The sequence below is a fragment of the Procambarus clarkii genome, chromosome 18 (genome assembly GCF_040958095.1).
Source record: "Procambarus clarkii isolate CNS0578487 chromosome 18, FALCON_Pclarkii_2.0, whole genome shotgun sequence".
NCBI classification, from domain to species: Eukaryota; Metazoa; Arthropoda; class Malacostraca; order Decapoda; family Cambaridae; genus Procambarus; species Procambarus clarkii.
Window position 1 is genome coordinate 38,595,741 of NC_091167.1, and position 16,942 is coordinate 38,612,682.

Here is a 16,942-nt window from a genome sequence, read left to right on the forward strand (position 1 = left end):
TGTAGCTCCTAAGTATTCTGTCTATCATACCATTATCACACATCCAAACAATTTGATGTGGTACAGAACTTATTTCCTTATTTCTATAGTTATCAATAAGTTGACACTCTAATACATAATGTTCTAAGGTGTGGGCGTGCGGCATACTACATAATTTACACTCCTTATCTTTTTCACTGACATCAACACCGTATTGCCAGATATATTTGTATCCTAATCTTAATCTCATGTAAATTGAATCCTTCCAAGTAGACTTTCCTCTACCATAGGTGAAGGACGAATTTGTATTTATTATTGCATAATTCTTTAGTGTGTTACTATTGCATTGCCATTCTCTTTACCTTTTCTTCATCCTCTTTGATCATCTTGATTCTTGTTTTTATTTGTCTCAAAGTTAATTGACACACAACATCAACAAGAATTTTTTTCCGTGGCTCTCTTCGATATCTCATCAACTACCTCGCTCAACAGTATTCCCACATGTGAAGGGATTCACATGAATCTTACTTTATATCCATTTTTTTTTCTAATTTCTTAACATTCTCTCTACACTCAATCACAATATTTTGGTAAACTGGTCGTCTGTTATTTAAAGACTCTAACGCTCCTCTACTGTCAATAAAGAAGCAGGCATTTTTACCACATTTGACTACTTCCTGTAATCCTGCTAATACACCTTAGAGTTCAGCCTGCGTTGAAGAGACATTGTCAGTTAAGCGGCGTCCAATAACAGTATCTACAGTGCCGATGTCAGTGTACTCTCTAAACAAGACTCCACATCCTGCCTTCCCATCCCTAGCTACTGACCCATCACAATATACATATAGGCTGTTTTCTGTAGGTCATTTTCTAATTATACAATCATATGTTGCCCCTCAGCTCTCCTATCTCATACATACTTTTTTTTTCTTTTGCAAGGGAATAATTAATACATCTACGTTACACTCCTTCCATGGTGGTGTGAATTGTCTCTTAGGCAGAGCAATACATTCTGGTATAACATCATACTTTATAACATTAGAATATAAGGTACTAATATATGCTCTCGTCTTATACTTTATCATACATTGCTCATTACTTCCCATCTTTTGAACTGAGAAGATTAATTCATTAGCTCCCCCACCTCTTATTAATCTAATAGCAGAGGCTACATTTATCTCTTAAATTCTATCCCCAATACTCTTCAGATTCAACTCCATCCTCATTATCTCAATCATAACATTTCTTGGGCATCCTAAGATAATTCTCATGGCTTCACTTTGTACCTTCTCCAACTTGCCCATCCTACCTTTTCCAAAACAAGAAATGACAGGTGCAGCATTATCAATAAGAGATCTTACAGTACTCAAGTATATCATTCGTAGCACAGGGACTCCCACTCCCTTTCCACAGCATGCCAAGGCCTTCAGAGGCTGTAATCTCTTCCGACATTGACCCAACAGTCTGTTCATCTCAGCTTCCAAACTCTCATGGGTATATCCAACATATATGCCTAAATATTTATATATATTAACTATATTTTTAACGTTTATGTTCAATATAATGGGCCTCCGACTTCAATGGGTTAATGAAGACAAAACTTAGTTTTGTCTTCATTAACCACCAGTCCCATATAGGGACACAGATTTCCGAAATTATTCAACATCGTTTGAACCTTTGAAATATCTTTGTCCTGAAACAAAATATCATCGGCATCTATGATCGGAGTTACCCCATTTGAGTATCTCTCCGATGCTATCTTATTCATTAGTATATTAAACAGGGTGCGACTCAACACTCCTCCCTGAGGTGTGCCGAGTTCAAAAGATCTCACATCTGATGTACAAGCTTGATACCACATCTGAGCCTTCCTTTCGTGAAGATAATCCCCTATCCAGCGCAATAATCTCCCTTTAACACCAAGACCAGCTAGTTCATATAAGATAACCTCTTTGTTGGCTTTATTAAATGCTCCTTGTAAATCACCCAGAGTGTATTCCCTCCTGAGTGTATTCCTTCCTGAGTGTATCCCTCTTGAGTGTATCCTTCTGTGTGCTGTCAGGTGCCAGAGTGCTGTCGTGGAGACCTGGACGAGGACCGCGCCGTGGGGACACTATGGCCCGAAACCATCTCAAGATAACCTCAAGATATCCCTCCTGAGCGCAAGAGGCTCCGCTACGGGGGAGAGACAGAACCAAACTTAAATACTTACACCAAATACTTATTCGTACTAATGAAACAGATAACATTCAAATTTTAATTTTAATTCAACAGAATGTGTACAAAGAACATGAGAGTAATGCACATTTGTTAAAGAATGTTCAACTAAAGTAATTAATTGTTCAATTAGATTAATGTACAATTAAATAATGTTCAGTACCGAAACGAGAGGATATACATGGATGACAGGCACACAGATGAGTCTATCATCATTCACATCTTTAGTACCTATGTACCGCTAGGTGAATAAAAGGCATTTGGGGGAAGGAAATGTGCCCAACCGTTTTTGTCTCGCCCAGGAATCGAAGTCCGGATCCGCGATTTTGAGTCAAGAACGAGGCCTAGTAATCTATATATGTCTGTCTCACACTTGTAATTATGTGCTCCATGTTTCATGTAATAATGTAATTTTATTAATGTAAAAGGTATTTTATATTTCCGTTAATGCTGTATGCCTGTTCAATACAGCCAAAAGTGTAACTATTTGAATGAGTTGTTAAAAATAAAACTGCCTACCAGCCGAAGTCCTAAATGACGAAACCCTGATACAATTTAAGATGCAAATGGACAAAACCATTGGGACAAATGAGGGGCCTTTAACAAGCCACCGGATTCCTGTCCACACTGAGGCCATTAGAGTAATAGTGGCCCTCAGGTAAATTTAGAATTATTGCTATATTTGCTATATCAGAGAATTAGTGCTAAATCAGAATAGAATAGATATACCAAAAATAAGTGTTCTATGATAGAATATAATTTAGAGAAAATGAACTTTTACGTGTAACTTCTTTAAATCTTTCAAACTATTCCAAAGCTAATTTTGTTTTAGAAGGGGGCGGCAGTAGAACATAACAATAAGTCGCTTTGTTGGAGACACAGGCAACCTGTATATATAAATATATATGCAACTGACGGTTGCAGATTGATCATCAGTATGCGGTAAAAAACAGAAAAAGGGGAATGTTGAAACGTTTTCGACTGGTCAGAGCCTTTATTAACATCAAACCCATTTCTTTGTGGTTTTCTGTACACCATATATATATATATATATATATATATATATATATATATATATATATATATATATATATATATATATATATATATATATATATATATATATATATATATATATATATTATGCATCAAATGCATAATAAAGCACAAAAAATAAAAAAGGAAGGGGGTGGTAGGAGAAAAGCACACAGAAACTGTATTGGAGAGGATCTAAACATTCCCTCTAATGCGTTATGCGTGGTTTCCTCCGAGGCTATTATGGGTCCCCCTTCCAGCTAGAGGTGGTACTCCCTTCTATATTTAAAATATATATATATATATATATATATATATATATATATATATATATATATATATATATATATATATATATATATATTGTGACACTGATGGTGAGTCAATATATATATATATATATATATATATATATATATATATATGTCGTACCTAGTAGCCAGAACTCACTTCTCAGCCTATTATGCAAGGCGCGATTTGCCTAATAAGCCAAGTTTTCATGAATTAATTGTTTTTCGACAACCTAACCTACCTAACCTAACCTAACCTAACTTTTTCGGCTACCTAACCTAACCTAACCTATAAAGATAGGTTAGGTTAGGTTAGGAAGGGTTGGTTAGGTTCGGTCATATATCTACGTTAATTTTAACTCGAATAAAAAAAAATTGACCTCATACATAATGAAATTGGTAGCTTTATCATTTCATAAAACAAAAATTAGAAAAAATATATTAATTCAGGAAAACTTGGCTTATTAGGCAAATCGGGCCTTGCATAGTAGGCTGAGAAGTGCGTTCTGGCTACTAGGTACGACATATATATATATATATATATATATATATATATATATATATATGTCGTACCTAGTAGCCAGAATGCACTTCTCAGCCTACTAGGCAAGGCCAAATTTGCCTAATAAGCCAAGTTTTCCTGAATTAATATATTTTTTCTAATTTTTTTCTTATGAAATGATAAAGCTACCCATTTCATTATGTATGAGGTCAATTTTTTTTATTGGAGTTAAAATTAACGTAGATATATGACCGAACCTAACCAACCCTACCTAACCTAACCTAACCTATCTTTATAGGTTAGGTTAGGTTAGGTAGCCGGAAAAGTTAGGTTAGGTTAGGTTAGGTAGGTTAGGTACTCGAAAAACAATTAATTCATGAAAACTTGGCTTATTAGGCAAATCGGGCCTTGAATAGTAGGCTGATGAGTGCGTTCTGGCTACTAGGTACGACATATATATATATATATATATATATATATATATAATATGCGGAAATGTTTACTGCTAGGCGAAGAGACGCATTTGCAGTTCGTTAATTAGATTTGGTTTGCTAAATGTGTTTTAAGGTATGGGAGATGCTTTAGAGTCATATGGAGGCACCTGGGAGACAACCCCACTTGTCTGTAATATAATACTTTCTTTAGCATCTTTTAAAAACATACATCTTGTAAGTTGTATTATCGCTTCCTGGCAATATATGCGTCCCCAGATTCTTGATTCACCATCAGCGTCACCGGCTACTTGGCTCATCATCATCCCCAGCTCCATGATTCACCATCAACGTTACCTGCTCCTTGACTCACCATCAGCGTCACTATATATGAGGCAGCAGCTCATCATCAGGGCCCCAGCTCCTCGACTCACCACCGTCGTCTCCGGCTCCAGACGCTGCATGTTAAAGAACTCCATAAAACCTGGTCATTATACACGACCACAGCAACGACCGACCGGCTGGAATCTCGTCTAAACTAGAGCGTGATATTGGTGGCGTGAGGAGGCCCTCCCCTCACGTGAATCATCCAGGTGGCACCTGGCGTGTCATCCAGGTGGCACCTGGCCATCCAGGTGACTCGGCGTATCACGGCTCTGACCACTAAACAGGTGGCAGCAGTACATGTTTTCTCTGTTTTGTGTGACTGGGGTTCACGCCCGCTCTCCGTAATGACTGAGAGCGTAAGGGGAGCTTTCTCTTCCGCTTGTGATTCTCGCTCAAGTGACAACAAGACTTGGCTTCCTCACCAGGTAGCTAACGTCGTGCCTGGGCGTGAGAACTCATCTATTGGCTTTTACTTATCTGTCTTTGTCTGGGAGGAATTTTCAGCTCCTGCGCAGAACGTCTTAACGTTTAAGTGATGAACCGTCTCGACCCCTTTTTTTACTCTCTGGTTCATTCCACTTCTTCACTACCATGACACTAAATAATTCTTCATATGAAAGGTTTGAAATAAATAAGGAAATTAACAGTGCAGACAAGAACAGTCTGTTTTATATGTGCATGGCGGGAATGAGGTGACAAAGATGTAACACAGCCTGGCTTAGTGTATCACTTGTGTATTTTGTACCTCGGGATCATGCCTCTTTATGTCATGATCAAGTTTTTATGTCATGTAGTGACGAAGTTCAGTAAGTTAGGTAATTTATGCAATTTCTTTTTTTATGACTGGATTTTTTTTTTACTTAAACTTGAAGGTGTAGATGGAGGTGGTATTCACACCTTCTTTGTGGACATATGTATGCGTATGTACTCACCTAATTGTACTCACCTAATTGTGCTTGCGGGGGTTGAGCTTTGGCTCTTTGGTCCCGCCTCTCAACTGTCAATCAACTGGTGTACAGATTCCTGAGCCTACTGGGCTCTATCATACCTACATTTGAAACTGTGTATGGAGTCAGCCTCCACCACATCACTTCCTAGTGCATTCCATTTATTAACTACTCTGACACTGAAAAAATTCTTTCTAACGTCTCTGTGGCTCATCTGGGTACTAAGTTTCCACCTGTGTCCCCTTGTTCGTGTCCCACCCGTGCTGAAGAGTTTGTCTTTGTCCACCCTGTCAATTCCCCTGAGAATTTTGTAGGTGGTTATCATGTCTCCCCTTACTCTTCTGTTTTCCAGGGATGTGAGGTTCAGCTCCTTTAGCCTTTCCTCGTAGCTCAATCCTCTCAGTTCCGGGACGAGCCTGGTGGCATACCGCTGAATCTTCTCTAACTTTGTCTTGTGTTTAACTAGGTATGGACTCCAGGCTGGAGCTGCATACTCCAGGATTGGTCTTACATAAGTGGTATACAGGGTTCTGAAAGATTCCTTACACAAGTTTCTGAAGGCAGTTCTTATGTTGGCCAGTCTAGCATATGCCGCTGATGATATTCTTTTGATGTGGGCCTCTGGGGACAGGTTCGGTGAGCCTGAGCCTGAGCATGTGTGTGTGTGTTTATGTGCGTGAATGAGAGCAAGTACATATATATATAAATATATTCATAAATGCACACAGGAACGCCCTCTTTCATCATAACAAATAAAAAAATTGTCACGTCTTTTATGAGAGTTTAACTCCGGCTGCTGTAACATTTCCGCATTCGTGCAGAGCAGAATATTTCCTGACTCGCTACACTCCCTAAACCACAGTCAAACTGTCTTGGTGGCCGCGACAGACGATACACGCCAAGACACGCTAATTCTCGCGGAAAGTTACGCAGTACACCTCGTACCACAAGGCGAGCGACGCATGCGTGCGGCTCTCGTACTTCATGCTCCGAGAAACGTACGCAGGAGTAGGGAATGTACAGTCGTGAGTGGTCACGGTGTGATTTCCGAGCTGGGGGTCGCGTGCGTGAGGCGGTAAGTGGGTAGGGGAGAATGTAGAGGCGCAGGGGAACACGGTATAGGAGGAGAGGAGAAGAGTCTGTCGAATCACATGAAATACGAACAACAGGAGGGTAGAAATAGCCTAAGCTACTCTATCCCTTTGAGATAGGAAAACCACATCACAAGGAGATATTTAGGTAAACATTACCTTCTCTGTACTTACATTCCTCTATTTTACCAACAGTTTCTTCCCATATATATATATATATATATATATATATATATATATATATATATATATATATATATATATATATATATATATATATATATATATATATATATATATATATATAAAAGGCTGGCACTTGGATTGTTCTTGCAGTCACATATAATAAGACCCTCCCTTGGTAAGTCTTCCCAACTAATCGGACCGAGAGAGAACACGTTTATCGGCCACCACTGGCGGATGCGAGCACTTGTCAATGTAGTCCTCGACAGTGAAGCTTTTACCCTGACGGCGCTGTTGAGGAGGGAGGGAGAAGGGTGAAGGTGTTGAGGCCTACTTGGACCTGATTCGTTATTTAAAAGGGATCGGAGATCACCTGAAGAGCAAATGTCTTAACGACGCCTGTTTGGACCGACCGAAGTACCGGAAGATCGGACCAGGAGCTACAGTTCGACCACCGTAGTGAAGAAAAACAAGTATTTGTAGAAGAGTTGAGCTTTTTATAAGATAGAAAAATGACAATTAGTGATTTAGTCAGAGTTAGCAACTCATTGTGGTAGCGAACAGTCAACATCCCTAAGACCGTAGCATTGTTGACATCACTCTGAGAAATGCTCAGGCTTCCTCCTGTTTTATCTGAGACCAGATCTCTTCCTGCATCCTGTGAGAGACCAGCTTCCCTCCTGCATCTTGCGAGAGAAATAGAAGCGAGCTATGTGATGCTGGTTTCGGTCTTCATGAATAGCCTTCTAAGTAGCTGTAATCTTCTTAACCTACATTGCAGTTTTATTTCCCTTTAGGCTCTCTCCGCCCCATCCCATCATACTCTGAAACAGAATAAGAATGATTATGATTATGTTTTCTTTGTTGTGGTGTTTGATCAGAAGCAAACGCCACAACAGGGATAATGTTTGTTCAGAAGCAAAAATATACTTCATCTGCACGGATGTCCTGTCCTACCACATCATGGTACAACCATGATGTGATGTATTTTTTATGTGGTACCATGATGTTGTACCGCATCCAACTGTGCATAGTAGTTACTAGGCTGGCAGTTTCTACAAGAAAAAAAATGTCAGCATTGTGGAGAAAGGCATTATTGACCACTAGTCTATTTTTCTAAAACATTGCAGGTGCAAATCAAATCAGACGACCTGAACGTTTTGACATTACAGTGCAAATGAATGAAACCAACAAGCGATCAAAACTCAAATTCTTTAAGTTTTGCTCATATAAGATAAAAACAAAAAAGGTCCAAAGTACTCAAAGCCTGTGCAAGAATATCCATAAAGAAAAAACACTGGCGGGATGTTTGATTTTGAAAAGATTAATGTGAAAATACACCAAGAAAATCTCCTTCCTGTGGTGACACGTGGAGCTATGAGCTATGTATTGACGCCGATCATGTAGAACAACTGAGTGTTCTACAATCGTTGTGATACATGCTCGCTGTTCGGAGCTTAAATAGACAAGGTTAGATAGGGACTGTTTAGCTGGGATGACGAGCAATGTTGTCCAACGAACGGTACATGTAGATGTAGGACGAGGCTTCCTCTCTCGCTCGCTCTCTCTCTCCCTCCCCTCTCCTCCTCTTCCTCTCCCCCCCCCTCTCTCTCTCTGTCTGTCTCTCTCTCTCTCTCTCTCTCTCTCTCTCTCTCTCTCTCTCTCTCTCTCTCTCTCTCTCTCTCTCTCTCTCTCTCTCTCTCTCTCTCTCTCTCTCTCTCTCTCTCTCTCTCTCTCTCTCTCTCTCTCTCTCTCTCTCTCTCTCTCTCTCTCTCTCTCTCTCTCTCTCTCTCTCTCTCTCTCTCTCTCTCTCTCTCTCTCTCTCTCTCTCTCTCTCTCTCTCTCTCTCTCTCTCTCTCTCTCTCTCTCTCTCTCTCTCTCTCTCTCTCTCTCTCTCTCTCTCTCTCTCTCTCTCTCTCTCTCTCTCTCTCTCTCTCTCTCTCTCTCTTTTGATTCTGAGGTTAAGCCTCATCACGGATTCCCTGCAGGCCATCTAGATGTGTCTCCTACATGCACGTCTAGACACGTCGTCCTGCAGAACAGTGTTGATGGTTCCCGACCTCAGTAAGCCCCGCAGGTACACCACCGCCAAGACTGGTGCACAAGCCTTCCCTCTGGCCTAATATCAACATTCGCATCCGGAGGAACAGCGTTCGTTCGCGATTCACAATCCGGTCGAAAAAAACAGTTGGGTAGAGTTTCTTTCACCTGATATGTTTGATCACCTACAATTAAATCGGTACCTGGGAGTCAGACAGCTGTTATAGGCTGCATCCTGGGGATATGTGGGAGAGATAAAAATATAATATATTTAATAGAGCAAGTAGGTCGACATATTATATTATAATTGTATATTAAACAACTAACGGTCAGAAAGGCGGGTCCCGAGAGCTAAAAACTAGATCCTACAGGCAGAAGTAGTTAATACACACATACACCCACACACGAATGCTTTAGGAAGTGATGTGGTGGTGGTGGCAAACTCCATACACAGTTTCAAATGTAAATATGATAGAGCCCAATAAGCACAGTAATCTGTACATCAACTGATTGACAGTTGAGAGGCGGGACCAAAGAGCCAAAGCTCAACCCCCGCAACCACAACGAGTTGAGTACTACTAGGTGACTACACACATAACAGGCATGAAAGTATATATATTCAAATGTAAAAATAACAAGCTTAGTTAAATAATATAAATAACAATTCCTCTTGGCTCTAGTATTTCAAACATTAAAGTTATTGAATGTGAATGCAGATCGTTCCTTTGGAAGAGTTAACAAACACCAACGAGATTTACTAAACGAAAATTAACGTTAAATTTATTTTGAAAATGGCAATATTACGTAGGTGGAATTATCGAGCTGTTAGCCTCATGTAGTGGCTTACCACGAGCTATGGAAAAGGAAAGCTGTAAGGCTACTAACAGCAGCCACAAGACATCTGCTCCTGTGCCCACTTGCGTAAAATGTAATAAAACAATAGAAACAGGAGAGAAAAAACACAGACAAATCAATAGACAATGAGATAGATATTTTGCGTCCAGACAATACTTTTTCCCAGTGCTGGGGAGACCCGGATGTCTCGACTTTCACGCTGATAGGGCAAGCAGGCTTCCCTCCAGTTTCGTTTCCACCAATGGCAGTGTTTTCCCTTCGGTGCCGTTTTAGCCAATGGCAGAGCTCTCCTGGCATCATCATTGTCAGTGGCAGAAATTCCTATTAGTTTCTCGACTAACGAGTAAATGAGTGTTTTTCTAAATACCAATATTTTATCTTATACACTCATCATAACTTGCAGATACGAGCTTAAAAAGTTAATTTGTATATCTCTTTTATCAATACTCGCACCTTGTCTAATTACCTAAACTGTTCTTTGTTAATGGCATCTCATCTCTAGGACTCTCTTTCCAGTCTCCCTCATCTTAGTTCATATGTATTTTGTTATATTCGTATTTTTTTCGAGTAAATTTTCTATGCACTGCCATTGTACATATCTGAACATCTTTGCGAAACAACAGAATATTCCTGAAACACGGAGTCATCCGTAGACGAATATCTAAGCAAAGGCCGTCATTTTATCCCGGGATTACATCAATTGAGAGAGATTCGGATTACATTTAATGTCTGCCTCGATGACCATAATAATCTCACCAGATTCCTATCAGCTAAAATACCTGGTTACAGAGCAAAAGGTGATAACGTCAATGAAATAAGCCACACTGGAGCTGAAGGTATTTTGTGGGTCGCCTTCCTGTCACAGTGGCTGAGTTGTCTGGCGTTACTTCAGTAAACTGTTCCGGCCCCGAATCAAAGCGAGTGAAATTCTTTCAGTTAAAGGTCTTTTGGCCTCCGTACTTGTGTCGAGAGTGGAAACATGTAGTTCACAGTGTATGATGACTTGAGATTACTCTCGTTGATAAAATATGGAATGTAACGCTTGAGCCTTTGATCCAGTCAAAGGTTAAGGGCTTTTTCTTTTTTACACAGATGGGTACATGAGAAGATGACTTCTGGCTCTAGCAGGATGAGAGCTTTCCCTTCCCATAGCTCATGGTAAGCCTTGCTTTACTAGTTTTCACTAGATCTCTATATCTATCTATCTATCTATCTCTATATCTATCTCTATATCTATCTATCTCTATATCTATCTATCTATCTATCTATCTATCTATCTATCTATCTATCTATCTATCTATCTATCTATCTATCTATCTATATCTATATCTATATCTATATCTATATCTATATCTATATCTCTCTCTCTCTCTCTCTCTCTCTCTCTCTCTCTCTCTCTCTCTCTCTCTCTCTCTCTCTCTCTCTCTCTCTCTCTCTCTCTCTCTCTCTCTCTCTCTCTCTCTCTCTCTCTCTCTCTCTCTCTCTCTCTCTCTCTCTCTCTCTCTCTCTCTCTCTCTCACAATATCTTACTATAGTGTGTGATATGGTGAATAGGCGAGTAAGGTGAATATTTGGAGTCTTCTCTTCTTGCACTGCTGAACTGATGATGGTGATGATAATGATGATTATCATCATAATCTTTATTATTACCAAATTCATCATCATCATTATCATAATTATCATTCTGACTATCTTCATCATCGTTATCGTTACCATAATTATCATCATTCTTATCACCACAGTCATCATTATCAGCAGCATCGTGATGATAATGATGATGGAGCTACCTCCTACAGTCTCGTAGTGCTTGAATGAAGGTGAAGGAAAGACGCAATATATGTGTGTTTAAAAAAAATCAGATGCAGCTCACATCCTTTATCAAGGTGCTGTTGACAATGTTGTGGACATTGTATACATTATACAAAACAATGTATACAGCAACTTGATAAAGGATATAGGTTACATCCGAAAAATTGGGGTTTTAATTCACTTACACATATATATTGGGTTATTCCTTCATCTTCGATAATAATGACAATACTTATGATGATGATGATGATGATGATAATGGTCATGATGATGAAAATGATGCTTAGTTCAGCAACTCTCACACACCTGCCTACCTTAACAGCGAGAACTCTTGAGAAATATGCCTCTCATAACACTACTTTCACAACTCTTCATTAATCATCAAACCATCAAATTTATCATCGCTTCAAATGTGTCCTATAATAAAATGGCTTCATATAAAAGCACGTTCATCAAATAATATATATATACACAATTTCGGTGGTAAATGTGCGAGCCCAACGATCAAACGTGATTAAAAAAATTGCACAAATCTGGTCTTGATTTATAGTATAGAAAACTATACATGAATACACTATGGGACAAAAACAATGATATTAGGAAAAAATTATGGATGCGAGGGTAGAAATAGCCTAAGCTGCTCTATCCTTTTGGGATGTACTTCATTTTCTCAGTAAACTTATTTGAACTTGAATTATGGATTAAAATTTTGCATTTTGTATGTTTAGAAGTTAAATCTTCTGTTAAATATCCGAGGCTTACGGCAAAAAGGAAGAGGCGGAATGTTTCATATGGCGTGCTGAGGGGTCGGTGTTCGAGCCTCTATTTCCTCTCATGAGAGAGGAAATATAGGGTGTTCAAAATATGATTTAACACAGTAACTGTGATAAGAGACTACGGTGCCAGAAATACGGAACCGTACGTCAAGAGAAGAGGCATTCAGCTCCCAATTTCCTTATTGCAAGAGTCATGAAAAGAGCGTACTTGGCCGGGAGAACAATATGCAGCCTCGCACACGCAGGTGTAGGATCAGGCAGATGGGTCAGACGAACAGCTTTTCAACTGCATTAAAAATTATTTATAGTAGGGGGGCATGGCTTATATACGTCATGTCGGCATGAATTATACACATCACGGCCATATATTATATACATCAAGAACATGTATTATGCACATTAGGGGGGGATGAATTATAATCAGTTTCATCAATATATACATCAGGGGAATGACTGAATGAATACAATATACCTTCATCAGCCAATTAGTATTTGTAATGAATGCCGTTAGTGCATTTCCCATTCACTTTCACTGCCATTCTCTACGCGATGAGTGGCAGGTTAGCATTCGGCACGCGACGTGAATTGTTCAGGTATTGCATTTCATTTATACGAGAATTGATATCATTGCCGCAGATGTTGTAAATGTGATAAATGTTGCAAATTGATAACTGCGGTAAGTTTCAATAAATGCTGCAAGATAATTTATTCAATATTTTTTATTGGAATATGTAACTGTCAAATTAGTGATGAAAGGCAGATGGGTTGTTAACACCCCTTGCATCAAAATAAACTCAGGAGGCTTATACTCGCTAGTGAATATAGTGTGTTCTAGTTATAGTGTGCTAGTGACCCGATAAGCGGGTTATAAGGCCGGGATAGGCATCAGGTGTTGTATAAGGACGCAACATTTGCGTCAGCTGCACAGCCTAGTGCGTTGGCCAAGCCGCAAAGCCCCGCAACCAGTGCACCACCAGGCGTGTTTGTTGACAAGATGCAGAGTCAGATTATTTATTTCTCTCCTCCCCCCCCCCCCCATCATCCATCCACCCCCCTCCCCCACCCGCATCACCCCTTTCACCTCTTCCCTTCCCCCTACCTCCCAACACCCGTCTCACCCATCTCTAACACCTGCCGCTTGTGGACCAAACGTCACTGTGTACACCCCTTCCTCACCGGGTGTTTGTGCTACAGATTGAGTAAAACAATATTTTAGAGCGTGCTTAAGATACAGAGAAGTGTATTATTAGCATTATCATTAATATATTATCATTGTCATTATCGTTATTACTGTTTCTTCCACGTCACTGTAATTAACTTTGAAGTTTGAAAGATAATGCTGCTGAACTTTTTGTGTACACAAGACCAAGCTGGTGGGACACACCGGAGCTTTGATCCCCACTACGGACGCAGTCCTGGGGACGGTGACTGATCCCTCCTCCTTCTGAGGTATTCCCTCCTCCTCCTGAGGTGGTCCCTCCATGGGAACTAAAACTTGCCCGTGACAATACCCGTGAGTCTCGAAGCAATACCGCCGGAAGAAGGATTTAGAGGGGCCGGCACGATCGACTCTTTACAGACCTGCGAGCCACCCAGATAGGCCGGATATCTGGAGGTGTATAGAGTCCAGGAAAGACCAGCCAGATGGCGCTCACTCTGTACGACGTCCCGCCCGCCCCCGCTATATCTATCCAGGTCGGTCCCTCAAGTTTAATACCGTAAACAAATGTAGCGGGTCTGCCTATCCAAAACGTACGAACCCAAGCAACCCACCTATCCTATCTAGCCCGATCAACAGAAAATTTCAGCATTACGGTGACTTGGTTTTCTACCAGTCTGGTAGGTTTTGTGACAAATGGGACGTAGCAGATGAGAGGATAGGTTGACAGTCGTCCTTCCATCAGTCGGATGGCCTGCCGCACCTGGAGCTACCTTGAGGTTATCTTGAGATGATTTCGGGGCTTAGCGTCCCCGCGGCCCGGTCCTCGACCAGGCATTCTTTTTGTTACACATCCCCAGAAAGCAGCCCGTCTAACTCCCAGGTGTCTATTTACTCCTAGGTGAACAGGAGTATCAGGGTGAAAGAAACTCTGCTCAGCAGGGATCTAACCCGGAACTTCAGGACTATGATTCCCAAGCTCTGTCCACTCAGCTGTCAGGCCCCCTGACAGCTGGAAACCTACCCATAGGTTATTGACACCGGCGAGCCTGCAACACCTGCGACCCAGTAACACCGGCGAGCCTGCAACACCTGCGACCCAGTAACACCGGCGAACCTGCAACACCTGCGACCCAGTAACACCGGCGAACCTGCAACACCTGCGACCCAGTAACACCGGCGAACCTGCAACACCTGCGACCCAGTAACACCGGCGAGCCTGCAACACCTGCGACCCAGTAACACCGGCGAACCTGCAACACCTGCGACCCAGTAACACCGGCGAACCTGCAACACCTGCGACCCAGTAACACCGGCGAACCTGCAACACCTGCGACCCAGTAACACCGGCGAGCCTGCAACACCTGCGACCCAGTAACACCGGCGAACCTGCAACACCTGCGACCCAGTAACACCGGCGAACCTGCAACACCTGCGACCCAGTAACACCGGCGAACCTGCAACACCTGCGACCCAGTAACACCGGCGAACCTGCAACACCGGCGACCCAGCAACACCGGCGAGCCTGCAACACCTGCGACCCAGTAACACCGGCGAACCTGCAACACCTGCGACCCAGTAACACCGGCGAACCTGCAACACCGGCGACCCAGTAACACCGGCGAACCTGCAACACCGGCGACCCAGCAACACCGGCGAGCCTGCAACACCTGCGACCCAGCAACACCGGCGAACCTGCAACACCTGCGACCCAGTAACACCGGCGAACCTGCAACACCGGCGACCCAGCAACACCGGCGAGCCTGCAACACCTGCGACCCAGCAACACCGGCGAACCTGCAACACCGGCGACCCAGCAACACCGGCGAACCTGCAACACCAGCGACCCAGCAACACCGGCGAACCTGCAACACCGGCGACCCAGCAACACCGGCGAACCTGCAACACCGGCGAACCTGCAACACCGGCGAACCTGCAACACCGGCGAACCTGCAACACCGGCGACCCAGCAACACCGGCGAACCTGCAACACCGGCGAACCTGCAACACCGGCGAACCTGCAACACCGGCGAACCTGCAACACCGGCGACCCAGCAACACCGGCGAACCTGCAACACCGGCGAACCTGCAACACCGGCGAGCCAGCAACACCGGCGACCCTGCAACACCGGCGAGCCAGCAACACCGGCGACCCTGCAACACCGGCGAACCTGCAACACCGGCGAGCCTGCAACACCGGCGAGCCTGCAACACCGGCGAGCCTGCAACACCGGCGACCCTGCAACACCGGCGACCCTGCAACACCGGCGACCCTGCAACACCGGCGACCCTGCAACACCGGCGACCCTGCAACACCGGCGAGCCCTGCAACACCGGCGAGCGAGTACTCTAACCTTAAACACTTTTTTTATACAAAATCGATCAATTCATTTAAACTGCTACTCATTAGCCAAAAGTAATATACCATAGTATTGAGGTTGTCCGTGCACGGGGCCTCGATGGGTTAGCTGAGCTGCTTGGGTTCCTAAGTTTCTGGCGTGGCAAAACAGTTGCATTTTTTTACGGAGTGACAAATCGACAAGTGATGCTGCGGACACATCATCAAGTTGTTGGACACGTTCCTCACCCGGGTGGAGAGCGCTTCGGATTTGTAGTCCTGAGGTTCCGGGTTCGATCCCAGGCGGAGACAAATGGGCAAAATGTTTCTTTCACCCTGATGCATCTGTTACCTAGCAGTGAATAGGTACCTGGGAGTTAGACAGCTGCTGCGGGCTGCTTCCCGGGGTGGAATGTAACAAACAAAGGAGGCCTGGTCGAGGGCCGCAGGCTAAGCTAAGCCCCGAAATCATCTCAAGATAACCTCAAGATAACTACGACCCCAGAACCACACACTCGTGCTCGGCAGCGCTTCTCCTCCGTCTACGGCTCTGTCTGACGATTGATTGATTGACTGATGAAGATTAAGCCACCCAAGAGGCGGCACGGGCATGAATAGCCCAAAAGGCTGTCTGACTCCTGCTGGACGTCTATATACTGTAGCCATTACGGGCTCACTATAGGCCGTGCTACATGGACATTTCGTTCTGAGTAGCTGGATCTAAAACAACAACAACAATGGCTTGGCGCCGCCATTTGCAGCCCCGCTCCTGTGCCCTTGGGGACCCCAGCGTGCCCCTGGTGACCCCCAGCGTGCCCCTGGTGACCCCAGCGTGCCCCCTGGTGACCCTAACGTGCCCCTGGTGACCCCAGCGTGCCCCTGGAGACCCCAGCGTGCCCCTGG